Raw genomic sequence first — 8,029 nt, 5'->3', positions numbered from 1 at the left:
GTCTCACCTCTGCGCTCGATGGGCGTGTGCAGGTGCGCCAGCCCGCTGACGGCCGTCATGGCCATGCGGCACATCTGCTGGAACTGCAGCGTGTTCTGGCAGAGAAAGTCGTGCACGGTGCCCTGCGGCACGTGCGACAGCACCAGCAGGTACTCGGTGCCCGCCTCGGTCACGCGCTCGTCGGCGCCGTACAGGTGCGCCAGGCTCGGGTGGTCCATCCAGGGCAGCGAGTAGATGTCGCGCTCCGACATGAAGTAGTGCCGGTACCAGGCCGGGAAGATCTTGACGGCCACGTCCTCGCCGTACAGCAGGCCTTCGCGTACGGAGCCGTAGCGACCGCGGCCTGGGGGCGCCGACAAGCCTTTAGGAACCGCGAATCGCACGCCAGCGGCGTGAACGGACAGACACGCGCATGCACCCAACCCTTCCTTAGATATTGATCTGAAGGAAGGCTACGGCCTGTTGCCACGTGGTATCAACGATGTCTCAGGGATATTTCAACAGAAATCCAACATGATTTACGAGTGCATTTATAAACAACGAAATGCGACGTGATGTATAATCTGGACGGTTGCACAGAACTGGCTGACTCGCAAAACTTGCACACCCGGGAAAGCTCAGGGAAAGTTGATGTATGCAAACACCTCTCAAGCGCACGGAGAATCCCACAAGGCGATGCCGGAGCCCGCTGGGCAGCGGCAGCGGCGGCCGCGGTCCGCCGCCTGTGGCGCCCCCTCACCGATCACGTCGACCAGCTGCAGCTCGGCCAGGTCCACGGTGGGCGTGAAGGGGCGGGCTCGGCGGCGGCCGGCGGCGGGTGCGGCGAGCGGCGGTACCAGCCGCGGCAGCGCCACAGCACGGCGCCCAGCACCAGCAGCACGCACACCAGGGAGCCGCCACACCACCGCCACCGTGCTGGGCGTGTCCAGCGCTGGCGACATACAGCGGGCGTCATCGGACGGGTCACCACGTCACAGACTGGATACTAATGGAATGAGCGGACATATCGACCCAGCATTACGAGTAGGGCGTGGTTCAGTACGGGCATCGGTCCGAAACGATCCCAGAACAGCATAGGGAGGTAAGACCGTAGACGTCTAAAGAGATAGGTGTTAGAACTGAGGGTGACAGTTAGGAGGCGGTGGTGCGGCCCAAGAGTCTAAAACGAAGTGAACTGGTTTGGCCCCGAATTCCAGATGCATGGCTTCAAGTAGAACAAAGGGGGAAGGCAGACTAGGTGCACGAAAGGGGGAAGGTGGTATGACCACAAGGTCCCCCTTAAAAAATAGAGTGATGAATGACACGGGTGCTGATGTAGGGGCGGTGGGAGGGATACAATTCATAGAACAGCGAAGTGGTGTAGGACTTAAATGCGGCAAAAACCAGATGTTATGGGAACACATGTTCGAGTGACAGGGCGATGGAGCGAGCACCAGTCACAGATGAGGGGGAGATTGGAGTAACCACATGGCCCAGAACGCAGCAGCATGGTCCGCCTCCAGGTCTCGGGTCCCTCTGTCGGGTGTGACCTAAGGGAGTGCCATGTGACAGCCGCTGAGAGGCCGGGTCGGCAGACATGAGAGACCCCTGTGTCCTCCTGTCGGGTATGACCTAAGGGAGTGCCATGTGACAGCCGCTGAGAGGCCGGGTCGGCAGACATGAGAGACCCCTGTGTCCTCCTGTCGGGTGTGACCTAAGGGAGTGCCATGTGACAGCCGCTGAGAGGCCGGGTCGGCAGACATGAGAGACCCCTGTGTCCTCCTGTCGGGTGTGACCTAAGGGAGTGCCATGTGACAGCCGCTGAGAGCCCCGAGCCGGCAGACGTGAGAGGTCCCTGTGTCCCCCTGCCGGGCGTGCTCTGAGGGAGTGCCGAGTGACAGCCGCTGAGAGCCCGAGCCGGCAGACGTGAGAGACCTCTGTGTCCCCCTGCCGGGCGTGCTCTGAGGGAGTGCCGAGTGATAGCCGCTGAGAGGCCGGGTCGGCAGACATGAGAGACCCCTGTGTCCTCCTGTCGGGTGTGACCTAAGGGAGTGCCGAGTGACAGCCGCTGAAAGGCCGGGTCGGCAGATGTGAGAGGCCTGTGTCCCCTGTCGGACGTGACTTGAGGGAGTGCCGAGTGACAGCCGCTGGAGGCCCCGAGCCGGCAGACGTGAGAGGTCCCTGTGTCCCCCTGCCGGGCGTGCTCTGAGGGAGTGCCGAGTGACAGCCGCTGAGAGCCCCAAGCCGGCAGCGTGACGTACGTGGCACGGCGCTCGTGTCGGGCGTAGCCGCCACCGCCGGCAGCGGCACGTAGGTGACCTGGACGTTGCACAGGTTGCCGTGGCAGCAGCAGAACGGGTGTTGTTGCCGCGTGAGCTCTCGCCGTGCGCCGTGCAGCTGGGCTGGTCGCACTGCGCCTGCGGCTGCGCGATGTTTATGCAGCCTGCCGGGCAGAGGCCAGCACGGCGCCGCATGGTCAGACGGCTCCGTGTGAGCAGCCGTCCGCCTGTCATGTCCGCACACCGCTGCCGATGCTCTCGCGATGCCAGTGCAGCTCCATACGACCGACCAGTCAGTGGCACCATTTGTGATACAAATGTGTGCTTGGTGACAGCTAGGCACAGGGGATAACAGCTCGAACGGTTATGAAGTAGCATTCACGCAAAACACATGTTGTGTCGAGTAGAGGAGAGAAACGCTCCCTGTGGGGTCCTATTTCAGCTCGTCGCTCACGAGCCTGTGACGGCAACGGTGACCTGCCGAGCGCTGACTGACCCTGCACGATGAAGGCACGCTGGCTCGTGTTGTCGCCGCCCGCCACGTCGTGCCACAACGAGAAGCAGTAGCTGGCGTCCGAGAAGCAGCGCATGTGCGCGCCGTCGTCGACGATCTTGCCGAGCGGCGCGCCGTCCTGCTCGTACTGGTCGTAGTAGGTGGGGCCGGCCGACTGGGCGTGGTAGGCGCAGAGCACGCCCTCGGCCACGGCGCCGGCTGCCGGCCGCGCCGCCCAGCCTGCCGCCAGACGCGGACCGCGTCGGCGTCAGCGCCGGGCCCGCACACAGCACGGCGAGGCGTGTGATGGGGCGAGTGGCCAGCGGCGCCGAGGCAGCGCAAGTGAGTGGGGTCAACCGGGCTGAGACGACGCATACTTCGCTGACAACGTCTTAACCAGCACAAAAACACGGGGCCTTAGCGACTTCAGTATATATGCTAGTCCATCATCCGGGGTGGTCTGTACTTCCCCGTTAGCTTTTCTCGGTCTGATTTTGCACAACCGCAACTACCGACTTCTTGCTTACCTCAGGCGATAGAGGGTACTTACCTATCACAAAAACGAATGCGCACTGAATGGTCAGCTTCATTGTGGACCTGTGCTGAAGTCCTCCAGAAGGCACTGCAGGTAGTTTACCTCAGGCAGTTTGGCTTGCGCTACTGCATTCTGAAAAGACCATAGCTGTTAGCAGCAATATAAACACTACTAAACAACAATGGCAGGGACCTGTTAAACACAAAACATTGTGGACCTTAACAATATAAATAACGGCGCGAAGCTAAGCTTTTGGTGCAGAGCATGCTTCACGTTAGACTGTATCCAGTTACGGAGAAGCATCCCGAACGGCCCCTGCTTTGTGAGCTAATGTACTTCTCTTTTGTCGACTGTTGGTACTTTAGGGCACACAGCTGTAATGGCTATTTTGGCTTGCATGGTACACAGAAAATAATTATCAAGAGTGTCTCAAATGATAAGCAAACACAAAGGGATTTTGTTTGAACTTGGTCACAATGAGCAGGTCACACCTGAAGACAGCTGTTCTTGTAAATAATCAATGTTGACCCATATGTAGGAAAACATCCTATCACTGCATGATTTGGTGCATGATCAGACACCGGTATTGTGATGTCTCATGGCACTTACAAACACATTTTCCTGTTGATTCTATGGGCATCAGTTCACGACTCCTCAGTCAACACATAGTGGCTAATCGGGAATCTGTAGTACAAAAATAAACAAGACGAGCTAGAACGCTGAATTGTATCCCTTTGTAGGAGCCTTACAGCTGGTGGTATCAGTGTTCTGAGGCGATGCGTGTTAAACACGCGCCCACTGGGCACCTACATCGGCTGCCACGGACAGCCAGAGCGCACGAGCGGCTCAGGAGGGCTCGTGTATCGGACACGACTGCCAGGGGCCAGCGGTCGCGGGAGCTCCCGGTGCGTAAGCGGCTGGTGCCGGTGCCCGAGTGGGGAGGGAGGGCCTGTCTACACTCGGGAATGTGTGACCATGATGGACACGAATGCCAGGGGCGAGCGGTCGCGAGAGCTCCCGGTCTGTAAGCGTCTGGTGCCAGCACTCGACTGGGGAGGGAGGGCCCGTCTACACGCGGGAATGTGTGAGCATGATGGACAGACCCGATGATAACGGAGTGCCAAGGCGGCAACCGTTGGCGGGCTACAATGACGGCATAACAAGACTTGCTACTGAAGACGGCTCAGGGGGCTGACTTTGGGCAGCGCCGGTCGCGGACGTCAAGGAGCATGACATGCTGGGAATGGAGTTCACCAGGGAGGCAGTGATTGGCTGTCTGCCAATGGCACGTGCATGCACCTGATTGGAAAGAACCCAACCGGTTCTGAGAAGAACTGCTTCTGGGCTGTCGCGCCCGGTCGTCCGTTCAACGACGAAAGAAAAGCTCGGCCCAATTGGGCTCGTGAAATCAGAAAGAGGCTCAAAATCAGGCAGATCAGAAACCACCAGCAGCAGATGAAGTACGAGAGTAAGCTTCTGACTCCCTAGCTGTGCCAGAGAATGGTGAGCGCGCGGATCCGCCGGGCGTCGTGAAACAGCAGGCGGAAGCCATTCTCAAGACAGAAAAATGTTGCAACCATGCGTTTTTGTTGCTGGCATAACATTGCTTACACGTGATTTCAATATGGTAGGCTTTCTCCATGCCAAGTGGAAATGTGAGGAGAGCGCAGTGCTGCGAACGGGCGGAGCATGTCCGCCCTCCACACGCGAGCATTGGATGCAAGATGACCTTCTGGGCCTCTGAAGAACTCCCCCCAGGCTGGATTGGCCATGGCGGCTGGTCGCTGCTGGTGCCCAGTAAATGGGCAACGCAAGGGAGCGCCCCAATACAGTGAGGCCTATCCAGCAGTGTGCCAACTTGTCTGGAGCCCCACCTCTGGAAGCGTAGGGTGTATGGCCTAGTTGGATACATGCAAGAATGGCCTGAAGCGTGACTGGAAATATAATGCTGGTGCTCCCATATGAAGAACAGCTTAATTGGTATTTTGTATAAAAGACTTGTGAGGCATGCATTCAGTAGACATTTTTCATGGCAATGAAGATCAGTGGAACTCTACAGCAAAAGTTTCAATGGAATGCAGGGAAAACAAAGAAGGTAAACCAAGAATGAAGGCATGCAAAAATCTGTGTTCATGCTGCTCATTCTGTTCTAAGTGTAAACACAATCCAAGCTATCTTTTTAGGGCTTTCAAGTCAGCCTCAAAATGTGCTATCACTTCAGCTTGCAAGTTCAATTTCTTAAGCACAAAGTAAGATGTCAACTTTATTATGGCTTAAAACACTTAATTGCTGAGATTTAATACAATATATCAAAATGCTATCAAACATCCTGACATTGTCCAGTGACCATGAGTATCACATGACCAGGAATGACAACACCAATTGCCTAACTGTCATGCTATACATCCATCATTTGTTGGATGTGATGCTGTGCATAGCACGATGTCATGGGTCCATATCTCTTTATTTGAAAGTGTACATAATTCACATTTCTACATTTTTCAGTTATGGAAATGGCCAGACCATGTTCAGTATAACCTGTTGAATTGCTCTCCTTTCCCGATAATTATTTCCTTTAACGAGGAACATCTCTGCAAAACTAAGTTAATGAGTAAAATATATGTTTGGTTCATACCATTCACAAACATTACAATAATCTGAAGGGATTGGGACTGCCAAAATATCATTTCTCAGTTTAGCTCAAACAATGAATCTCACATCTCTCTCCAATAATTTTTTTTTGGCATTAATCTTCTCCCTTGAGTGACCATAATTCCACAAATCTATTACCTCAAGATGGGAGATGGCAGGTCTGTGTTAACTGAAGCAGCAGAGCACAAAATTTGTGTTTCAGCTGCAGCTTCTTCAGGTTGAAGTGCTTTTAGAAAAATCATCTCTACTTGTTCAAGGAAACACAGTAAACAACATACCATTTCAGGAATTTTTGGGGTATCAGGTACTTATTTTCTATGATACAGATACAAGTTAATTGTGGTATATTCCTAAACCACATAATTCAGCATGACAGCTTAATCTTTGGTTAACTTAACATGATTTCTAATGCACTTCATGATGGTTGCTCCTGTCACACATAGCATATGGTCAGGTACCATCCTACAAGTAAAAACTGCAGCAGCTAAGGTTTTTTGGAAGCATTCTTTCAGGGTTAATGATCAGGCACAACTGTGGCAAACATATTATCACTGAATGCTTGTCGCCCACTTTATACATGCAGTGTCACAGTACCACAGCCTTGTAAATCACAGCACAAATAACGACAGCTTATGCAAAAGAAACAAAACAAATTGACGATAAAAATGTGATGCAAATCCTGCGATGTCTCAAAAAGATCTTCGTTGCTAAAAAGCACCCAGCCATAAAGGACTGCACAAACCTTCATATCAGGATATTCTTACAATGAAGGATGCTTAGCATCCACCAACAGGGTACAGCATAACACCACATTTTCCATAGCGTCAGTTGCCTGATGTACTCTGAGCAGTGGAAATGTAAGATCAACTGGTTAAGTTAGTAGTGTAAGGGCCACCGGCTCTTTTTTACTTGGGTACCTGTACGGCCGGCGGAGGGAAGAGCTACGCCAGCTGCAGGATTCGTGTACTGTCGTACGGGGGAAATGCTGTGAGGCGTCAGCTGACATTGTGACGTCACTGAAAGTGATTTTGCATTGATCGGGAGTCTTTTGGGCCGACGAAAGGCCATAAGGCATTTGCTGGCGATGTGTCGCCGGTATTCGACTGCGTAAATGACGTCACTGGTCGCGAGGTTTTAGGGCTCTTCCGGGTCAAATGAATGCCGTAGGCATCACCTGACGATATGCCGCCACTGGTACTCGATTAAACATCAGGCGCAACAGGCCTCATTCCATCTTTATCTTTCGTACCTGTCTGTTGCAGGCATTTTTGTGCCGAATAAAGGTTTGACCGAATCACCTGAATGTGTGATGTCACTAATTATCATTTGATACGAATGCACTTAGGCCCCACGGACGCGGTATGTCATGTTCCGTGAAGTGTCATCGGATGGCGTGACGTGACTGATATGCGACTAAATATTGGTCGCAGCAGGCCATGCTTCATGTTTACCTTTGTACGTGTATACTGCAAGCATTGGCGTGCTAAATGAAAGCTACTAAATCGCCTGAGTGTGTAACGTCACTGGTCATGAGTTCCACCGGCGTTTTTGGGCTCACTGAAGACTACATGGTATCAGCTAAGGACGTCACTGCTATACGACTGATAGTGTGACGTCAATGGTCGTGGGTTTTCACGGGCTCTTTAGGACCGGCTGAATGCCGTGAGTCATCGGCTGACAATATGACGTCACGGATATTTCGCTGAACATCAGGCAGCAGGCCACGCTTCATCTATACCTGTCGTACCTGTCTGCTGCAAGTATTGGCGTGATTTCAGAACCCTCCAGGTCCTTGAAGGGAAATCGTAAGGTAATGCAATGCCCAGCACACACAACATAACAGGCACTCGCCCACACCGCAGAGCACCAGTTACAATTCCGCGAGAGGCGGAACGATGGAACTCGTTCTGGATGTGGGCACACATAGCTAAGTCTTACGAGGAACAATATACGAAAATTAAAAAGAGGAAGAATTGCTTAGCTTCACCTTGCGCCCATCTAGTGCCACAAAACACACCTCACATTTCACCAAGGCTGTACAAGCATTTTACTCCGTGAATGCTTTGCATGGGCATCGCCATGCGTCGGGTG

General features: G+C 53.4%; 1 protein-coding gene across 1 annotated transcript in view; it reads right to left on the bottom strand.

Annotated features, from left to right (window-relative positions):
* Positions 1-6,846, bottom strand: part of LOC119111126 (bone morphogenetic protein receptor type-2) — a 32,123-nt gene extending 25,277 nt beyond the window's left edge. Inside the window, exon 1 of the mRNA XM_037234956.1 lies at positions 6,681-6,846. The gene's annotated coding sequence lies outside the window, so the exon portion shown is untranslated. The remainder of the gene's footprint in view (positions 1-6,680) is intronic.
* Positions 6,847-8,029: the final 1,183 nt, after the last annotated feature.

Source organism: Pollicipes pollicipes, unplaced genomic scaffold, assembly GCF_011947565.3.
Source record: "Pollicipes pollicipes isolate AB1234 unplaced genomic scaffold, Ppol_2.1 Scaffold_7261;HRSCAF=8764_pilon_pilon_pilon, whole genome shotgun sequence".
Classification (NCBI taxonomy): domain Eukaryota; kingdom Metazoa; phylum Arthropoda; class Thecostraca; order Pollicipedomorpha; family Pollicipedidae; genus Pollicipes; species Pollicipes pollicipes.
This window is presented reverse-complemented; position numbering and strand designations above follow the sequence as displayed.